Raw genomic sequence first — 9,607 nt, 5'->3', positions numbered from 1 at the left:
TCTTAATAATGGCCTATGGACTTCTCTTTTAGGCAATTAGCCTAACCTTTTTTTAAACCCTGCTAAGCTTTTACCACATTTTTGTGCATTGGAGGCCGAGCTGCCTCGCAAGCACGGCTGGCTACAACCAGTCTTACTTGTATGTCAAGCTTTTGCGCATCCCTCTCCTCCAGTCCCTTCTCATATGCTTCCTGATGGAGACCACTTTCCCCACACTGACTCCAGCCTTTTTTTATGTCCTTAGTTAGAAACGGTCTCCAAATCCGAACACAGTACTTCCAAGCGAGGCCTCGCTGGCATCCTGCATAGGGGCATTTTGACCACCTGCTTTCTGCTCGTTAAACCCCTCTGCATCTTTCTGGCTTTGACCTCTGCTTTATTACATTGTTTTATCCCCTTAAATTTGGAACTCGCTCCCGATCAACATAAAAGAAGAAAAATGACTTAGTATGTTTAAAAGTCTTCTAAAAAGCTGGCTTTTTAAGGACGCTTTTAACTGAATCATTTCAAAGGATACTTTAGAGTGGACTAGTAGTGCTGGCAAGCAAAAATTAAGTGGGTAACCTCCCCCAATCTCTTGTTTCATTCCCCATCCCTTTTTATTTGTTTACGAATTGTATTTAATCCTTTCATTTTTTTTCCTCCTTTTTTCAAATGTATTGTTTTGTTAAAATAGTACTACCTATCTAGTTTAATTATTACGATTTTTTTGTTTTTTCAACCCAATTTTTTAACTAAGTGTAAATCGCATTGGATTTGGATTTTGCGATCAAATCAAATATTTTTAATAAACTTGAAATTTGAAACTCAAATCTTTCTTCCTGCTGTAGAAAGATGTAGATAGTTGCTTTAATCCAGTCTTCTGTTTTTCCATCCATTGCCCCAGCCACTTGCGTTTCTAAAACCTACTTAGGTGTTCAGCCACATATTGAAATTGACGATATATGGTTTATTTTAAATTATTTATAAGTTTTCAAATTACATACCAAGATTAAACTTGTACAGAAATTTAAAACATGAAAAGAAATAGGTAAATAGAGAATAAGAAACACTAGTTATTGCTTAAATTAGCTCAAGTCCTCAAATACTCAGTAAGATCCAAAATGTAAATCAAGCGGACATAAAAAGGAACTAACATATCAAAGAACTAAGGTCGTTTAATTGAGTTAAAGGCATCAATCATTACTCTACATAGCCCTCATACTTTTTCCATGTGCAGTCGTGATAACGATAGGAATGTTGTCAGTGTGGAATGGCTCGAAGAAACGATATATGTATTTTTATTGTTAAAAAAAACCCATACAAGACAGATAAACAAAGTTTTCAGCCAACTGATAATCTTACGCGTCTTCCCTATGCTTTATAATTTATATCCTATTATGTATGTAAACTTGTAACCCATTCTGAGCTCTTCTGGGAGGATGAGATATGAATTCAAATAAATAAATAGATAGCTCTGAGGCCTAAATACTACTAATTACTTCACTTAGGGTAAGACTAAGTGAAAAGAGGAGACTGCAAGAGGATATGATAGAGACTTTTAAAATACTAAAAGGATTTGACATAATAGAGCAAGAAACATCGTTATTCACTTTGTCAAATGTGACACAAGACAAGAGGTCATGGACTGAAACTGAGGGGCAGCAGGCTCAGGACAAATGTCAAGAAGTTCTGTTTCGCAAGGCGAGTGGTGGACGCTTGGAATGCTCTCCCGGAGGAGGTTGTGACGGAGACTTACCATTCTGGGTTTCAAGCGTAAGTTGGATGCACACCTCCTTGCAAAACACATTGAGGGATACGGGTAATCAGGATCTCCATCTGGGAGCACCTGGCTTGGCCTCCGCGTGTGCGGGTCGCCGGACTAGATGGACCTAGGGTCTGATCCGGTGAAGGCGTTCTTATGACTAAGGAAAGCCTGACAGGATAAGGCTTTAAGTCAAGTTTCAAGTTCATTAAAAATTTGTTAACCCGGCTTTTCAAAATTGCAAAGCGGCTTTACAATAAAAAAACAAAAACAGGATAATACAGACATGTTAAAATTAAAAGCGAATTAATATCATATAAAGATGAGTACATCTCACAAACCAAACTGACACAAAAGGAAAAGGGTACAACTACAATAAGTTGAAAGGAACAGACAAGGAAAAAACAAGCGGTAAGGGTTAATAAAAAATTTTTTTTTCCAATTTCTGAGCTGCTATAATTGTCACGGAAACTAGGCTAATGATCTGTTAAGTTGTCCTTAAAAGGCATCTTTTCCAAAAGCATTGTTTTTAAGCTGGTCTTGAAATTATCTAACTTGTGGATCTCTCGCAGGTTAGCTGGTGTTGAATTCCAGAGCGTGGGGGGCGGTAACATAGAAAATATTATTGCGCATAGTATTGATAATTTTTAGTGATGGAATTGTTAGCAGATTTTGATTAGATGACCAAAGAGTACGTTGAGAAGTGAGGGGTATTATAAGTCTATTAATAAATTTGTCTAGTTTTGAAGGATAATAGCAGTATTTTATAGGTGATATGGTGGGAGATGGGCAACACCCTATTTAAGGGAATTACAGAAAAGGAAATTTGACGCCTTCAGATTATTCAAAATGATCTTTAACGCAAAAAATTTTGACCATGTAATGCCTCTGATGGTCAAAGCACACCTTTGACCATCAGAGGCGTTACATGGTTGAATTTTTTTGCGTTAATGATAATTTTGGCAGCGGTGTTCCAATTTCCTTTTCTGTAATTCCCTTAAATAGGGCGTTGCCGTGGTCTAAGCAAGAGATTACTAAAGAATGAGTGAGAATGTTAAGCGAAGCTTGATCTAGGAATTTTGCAAGAGAGCGAATCATACGGAGACGGTGGAAACATTTCCTTACGACTGGACTGATGTGATCATGGACCTCAGCAGGTCCTTTTCTTTGAACTCTTTTTTTTTTTTTTTTTAAGATGATTTGAGAAAATATCACGGCCCTAACCATGGCAAATAATAACAAACACACCAGTTTCAGTTAGGATATCTCACCCCATAGTGGAAGCAAAAGTAGAGCCGTGTGTTAATCAAAGGATTCTCGAACAGAGCACATTTTCAATGCATACGTTGTTCTCAGATCATTGAACTGTGAGCCTGTGACTCGTCATAGTCAAGAAAATATGACCAGATGTGTGAAAAGGAAGAAAGGTTATCTTTAAGGAAAATGCCATGTGCACCATCGAAGAATCAGGGGGGCGGACTGACGGAGATCTGGGCCCCCGGGCAATAAGGTCCTTCCAGACGTGGCCCCTGGAAGAAGAGATGAGGTTGGGAGCGGGGCTGGGCAGGGGGTAGAACAGGGCGGGGCCAGTGGGTGTAATAGGGCGGAGCCACATGTCCTCTTGATTTCCATTAAAAAAATATGGTAACCCTAGCTTAGGACATTGCATTTCAGTTCCTAAGAAACATTTCAGTTTGCACTGAGGCAGTGAGCGTCGCATCCACGCATGCTCGGAGGCCCTCTAGAGGCAGCCCCGAACTCTGGCAGAGCTGGGGCCATTCAAAAACAGGGCAAAGTGGCGGGTTTTCTAAATCCATCCGGACAGTCCTCTGAAAAGAGGACATGTCTGGGTGAATATGGACCTCCAGTAACCCTACCCTAAGCGCCTAATTATCCTGTTGTCTGTTCATTTACGCTGGCTTTTATAAAGCTGCGGTAGAGGCTTCTACCGTGGGCCGGCAAGATAAAAGCGCCGACGCTCGTTATGAACGTTGGAGCATTTACCTCGCTGACCTGCAGTAGAAACCTCTACCTCGGCTTTGTAAAAGGAGCCCTTAGATTAGGGATGGGCAACTCTGGTCCTCGAGGGCCGGAATCCAGTCGGGTTTTCAGGATTTCCCCAATGAATATGCATGGGCTCTATTTGCATGCACTGCTTTCAATGCATATTCATTGGGGGAAATCCTGAAAACCCGACTGGATTCCGGCCCTCGAGGACCAGAGTTGCCTTAGATTGTAAGCTCTTCTGAGCTGGAACCTTCTCTTAAATGTGTTGATGTACAGCGCTATAGAAATGTTAACTAGTTGTAGTCCCTCAAGCAATACATGGTTTATGAAACTCAGCTTCCAGTTTAAAATAATCCACAGAAAAATAAAATAGTATCGGGTCTCTGATCAGATTAGGGCAGTATTTAGCAAACTGTGTGCCATGGCACACTATACCAGGTGGGACACAAGACGCCTCTCGCGACGCGTCCTGTAGGCTGTCAGTCAACGCTGGCATCTGCCATTGTATTGGGCAATGGTACGCCCGCATCTGGAGTACTGCGTCCGATATTGGTCGCCGTACCTTAAGAAGGATATGGCGATACTCGAGAGGGTCCAGAAAAGAGCGACACGATTGATAAAAGTTATGGAAAACCTCTCATATGCTGAGAGATTGGAGAAACTGGGGCTCTTTTCCCTGGAGAAGTGGAGACTTAGAGGGGATATGATGGAGAGTTACAAGATCATGAAGGGTATAGAGAAAGTGGAGGGGAACAGATTCTTCAAGCTTTTGAAAACTACAAGAACGAGAGAGCATTCGGAAAAATTAAGAGGGCAAAGATTCAGAACCAATGCTAGGAAGTAGAGAATGACACGGTGACAAAATTCATCACCGTTCCTGTCCCTGCGGCTAACCGCGGGAAACCAGCTTCATGTCATTCTTTAAGGAGAGAGGGAAGAATCAGAGTATGAATGGCCACAACCACTGACCCGCAAGCTTTGCTTTGAAGAATGCTGGTGTAGAAGGACTGAGGTTGAAACAGACACTACAGAATGACAGTCTCTGGTATCCAGAGCAGATATTGTGATGTCATAATGCCTCATTCCACCAGTGCCTAAGAACCAATCACATCAGTGATGTCACAATGGCTTCATTATCCTTGGCTCCCATAAGAATCAGAGTATGAATGGCCACAACCACTGACCCGCAAGCTTTGCTTTGAAGAATGCTGGTGTAGAAGGACTGAGGTTGAAATAGACACTAGAAAATGACATGAGATTATTTCCCGCGGTTATTCACGGGGACAGGAACGGTGATGAATTTTGTCACTGTGTCATTCTCTACTAGGAAGTTCTTCACCCAATGGGAACGCACGTACAGATAGAGTGATAGGACAGGGTACAGTATTGGGTTTCAAAAAGGGATTGGATGAATTCCTGAAGAAAAAAGGGATAGAAGGGCATAGATAGAGGATTACTATACAGGTCCTGGACCTGATGGGCCTCCATGTGAGCGGACTGCTGGACATGATGGACCTCTGATCTGACCCAGCAGAGGCACTGCTTATGTTCTTATGTCCTCCTCTTCCTACACCTCTCTGTCAGTAACTCCATAGAAATAGGCTCAAGGCTGCAGCTGGAGGGCATCCGTGAATGTGCGTGATGTGGTTGCATCAACGTCAGCACACTTCCGGACGCCCTTCGGCCACGGCACTGAGTTTAATGACCCTGGGTTAGGGAGTGCTGCCTCAGACTCTGCTTTGAAAACAGTCTTTGCAGGATCTGATTGAGTTCGGTGGTCGTTTATGGGCACTAGGTTATATGAATAACGGCTAAATGCAGTGTATCGCAAACTGTATGCTGCATGAGATTTCAGGTGTGCCGAGATGCCGGGGAGGAGGAAAGGTGCCAGTGCCAGCTGACTGTCTACTGGACATGTCTTATGCGGCAAGAGGCATGTCCTGTAGGCAGTCAGCCGCCACCATTGCCTCTCCTCTGTGATGTGTCACCTCTTCTTTTTCCGCATATCCCTACTGGCGACTCAGGGCCCTGTCTGCAGGGCCTCTGTGCCTTCGTAGACATGGACGGGATGACGTCGCACGTGCATGCACTTCCTGGTGCCCTCGAGCCACGGCCGCCAATGTAGTGTGCCGCAGCTCGCAAAGTTTGCAAGACGCTGGCTAAATGGAAGTGTGGATTGGGATACCCAAAAGGAAAAGCTACAGGCTGACGTATTGAAGTATTCTTACCTTTCTGCAAAAATTTTTCTAATTTTGAACATTGCTGTAATTTTGAAAATTGTATGGATAAAGTTGTGATCTAATAATGCATATATAAATAAAGTTTCTTTTGTTAAACTAAAGAGTTCCATGGATCCATTCTTCCATCTGCTGCTCAGCTTGTTCTAAAAAAAAAAAAAAATACACCCACAAAGAGACTAGAACTGCAGCGGGGTCCTGTGGAGCAATTTAGATAGGGGGGGGGGGGCTTTATGGCGAGATGGCTAATTTAGACAGGGGGAGGGTTATGGCTAGATCAGGGGTCTCAAAGTCCCTCCTTGAGGGCCGCAATCCAGTTGGGTTTTCAGGATTTCCCCAATGAATATGCATAAGATCTTTGTGCATGCACTGCTTTCAATGCATATTCATTGGGGAAATCCTGAAAACCCAACTGGATTGTGGCCCTCAAGGAAGGACTTTGAGATCCCTGGGCTAGATGGACTAACGCTGGGTTTTACGAAATGGCGCTAGAGGTTTTTAGCGTGGGCCAGTGACGTAAATGCTATGACGCTCAAAGGCATTCTGTGAGCCTCGGAGCATTTACCTTGCCGGCCCACACAATGGTGTCCTTTTACTAAGGCGCGTAAACCGATTTGGCGTGCTCTAAGTTGGTTTGCGCGCCTTAGTAAAAGGACCCCAAAATGCTCCATAGTAGTCAGCAGTCAAGGGATTTGGATTTGAAATTGAATGATCTTTCCAAATCTAGGGTCAGACTGAGTTACATAAGATTTGGTTGACATCATTTATTGAGTCACAATAGTTGTCATGTACCTTTTCTTTTTATCTGTCCTCCTTACACATCCAGGGTAGGAGGGAGGGAGATGGGAAAACATGATAATTATTATTCATTATATCTATTTTATTTAAATTATACATGTGGTTTTATTTTCATTAGTTAAGGGGAGGAGGGGGGAGGGGGGAAAATGTTTGTTGAATTATTTGTATATTTAAAGTGCTTTTGTTTGATTCTTTTATGTTTAAATTCAATGTATTGCACTGTTAATAATTGAAAACTAATAAAAATTTACAAAAAAAAAAAAATATATATATATATAGTAGATATATCGCTGCTTTTGCCACTCCTGCCGCATTCTGAATGGCGATGGCGTATGAGCCGTATATGAAGGACACGGTACTACTCGAAAGGGTTCAGAGAAGAGCAACTAAAATGGTTAAGGGTTTGGAGGAGTTGCCATACAGTGAGAGATTAGAGAAGCTGGGCCTCTTCTCCCTTGAAAAGAGGAGGCTGAGAAGGGACTCTCTTACTTATGTCCGTCAACCAGTTTCTAATCCAGTTCTCCGCTTTGGGTTCCAAATTCTGCCTGTCGAGTTTATTCAAGAGCCTCCTATGGGGAACCGTGTCAAAGGCTTTGATGAAATTTAAGGGCTCCTTTTACTAAGGCGTGCTAGCGTTTTTAGCGCACCGGGATATTACTGCACGCTACGCAGCTAGAACGAATGCGGCAATGTAGCGTTCTCTATTCCGCACGTTAATGCCCCAACGCAGCTTCGTAAAAGAAGCCCTAAGTAAATTACAGTACAAGATCCTATATCCAAGTGGAAAAGTGCTGCACTTGAGAAAAGATTATTTTTGGTGGATGTAATACAGTGATGTGTAGACCTTAGAAGAGTGCCTTTCCAATATAGTTCTTGTGTTTCAGTAATATGTACCTATCTGAATAGTTCTACAATAGATTTTTTTGAAAAGATACTGTAATAAATGGTGTAGTGTTGTTGTGGGGGGGGGGGGTTTGTTCTTTATTTTGGCGGGAGGGCTTGACTGATGATATATGAGTTGTAGTCTATGTAATATTTGGACTGGTCTGACCCAGCAGCGGCAATTTTTATGTTCCCAACCTCGTTTTTTTTCCTGAGGTCTTATTTATATACTATAATTTTTTTGGTCTACTTCTAGGTTGGTGGATTACATTGTCAACACATGTGGGTGTATATATTGCATGAGTTGTGAGTTGCTTTGTTACATCCCATTCATTCTGAAAAGGTCGGATGGATAAGAAATGTACATTTCTTAACTGCTAATTTTATTTCCTTGAGGTCTACTCCAGACAATAGCACCACTAATTGATAATACTTCTCCATTTCTATAAGCATATATGCCCAACCTAGTGGCATTTCCAATGAAAACTGTACCACTGGTAATGTTCTTCTGTCAACTAGTGCCACCTTACCTCTCTGATTACCCATTTGGATCATCCTTAGGCATGCACTTTCATGTATCCCAAACCACACAATAAGTTTGATCATTGAATACCCTGTAGGACACAAATTGGCCCTATGCCTAACCATTAAAGATTGAAGTCAAGTCCCAGTTATAAATAGACAATCCATTATATAGTCTACAATAAATCATGAAAGATATGTTACATAATTACATTAATAGTATTATTAAAGAACAATTTAATACCTTATCTTTCTTAACATGTCACTAAGTCAGCAGAAACAGACTGCACTATTTTCCATCTCTAAGCAAACCTGATACCTACATCTCCAACACTTACTCTGACCTCTGCCTCAATACCTCCCATACCGACCCACCCATCACATGAACAGTCTTTTCCTCAATGAACCCTTTATTTGGCATTGTTGCTCCGAAGCATCATTATCCCATGAATTAAAAAAAAGTGTGGGTTAAATATAGAGGATCTCTAATTAGAAAATGAAGGATGAAAAGTAAAGAGCTAAGGCCGGTACTGGACAGACTTGCATGGTCTGTGTCCCATATGTGGTGATTTGGTATAGGATGGGCTGGGGAGGGCATCAATGGGAACTCCACTAACTTAGAACATGAAGGTGTTACTGGCCAGAATTTATGGTAGAGATCCTGCAAACAAGATGGTTGGATAGGCTGGAGTGAGCTTGGACGGCAACTTTAGCATTTGGAACCTAAGACAATACCAGGTGGACTTTACAGTCTATGACCCAGAAATATCAAAGAAGAGACAAGTTAATTTAATCATGTATTTGTAATGGGTATAACTAATGGGGAGACTGGATGGACCCTTCAGGTCTTTATCCGCTGTCATTTACTATGTTACTATGTTACCCGGCAGAAACCCAAAGAGTAGCAACATTCCAGAGCTGAGATTGTGATGTCATAATGCCTCATTCCACCAATGCCTAAGAGCCAACCTCAGCAGTGATGTCATTAGATGGCAACTTCAGCAGTTGGAACTTAGGACAATACCAGACTTTACAGTCTATGACCCAGAAATATCAAAGATGAGACAAGTTAATTTAATCATGTATTTGTAATGGGTATAACTAATGGGGAGACTGGATGGACCCTTCAGGTCTTTATCTGCTGTCATTTACTATGTTACTATGTTACCCGGCAGAAACCCAAAGAGTAGCAACATTCCAGAGCTGAGATTGTGATGTCATAATGTCTCATTCCACCTAAGGGCCTAAGGGCCAACCTCAGCAGTGATGTCACAATGGCTTGATTAGATGGAACTTCAGCAGTTGGAACTTAGGACAATACCAGACTTTACAGTCTATGACCCAGAAATATCAAAGATGAGACAAGTTAATTTAATCATGTATTTGTAATGGGTATAACTAATGGGCAGACTGGATG

Source organism: Geotrypetes seraphini, chromosome 6, assembly GCF_902459505.1.
Source record: "Geotrypetes seraphini chromosome 6, aGeoSer1.1, whole genome shotgun sequence".
NCBI classification, from domain to species: domain Eukaryota; kingdom Metazoa; phylum Chordata; class Amphibia; order Gymnophiona; family Dermophiidae; genus Geotrypetes; species Geotrypetes seraphini.
Note: the sequence above shows the minus strand (reverse complement) of the source record.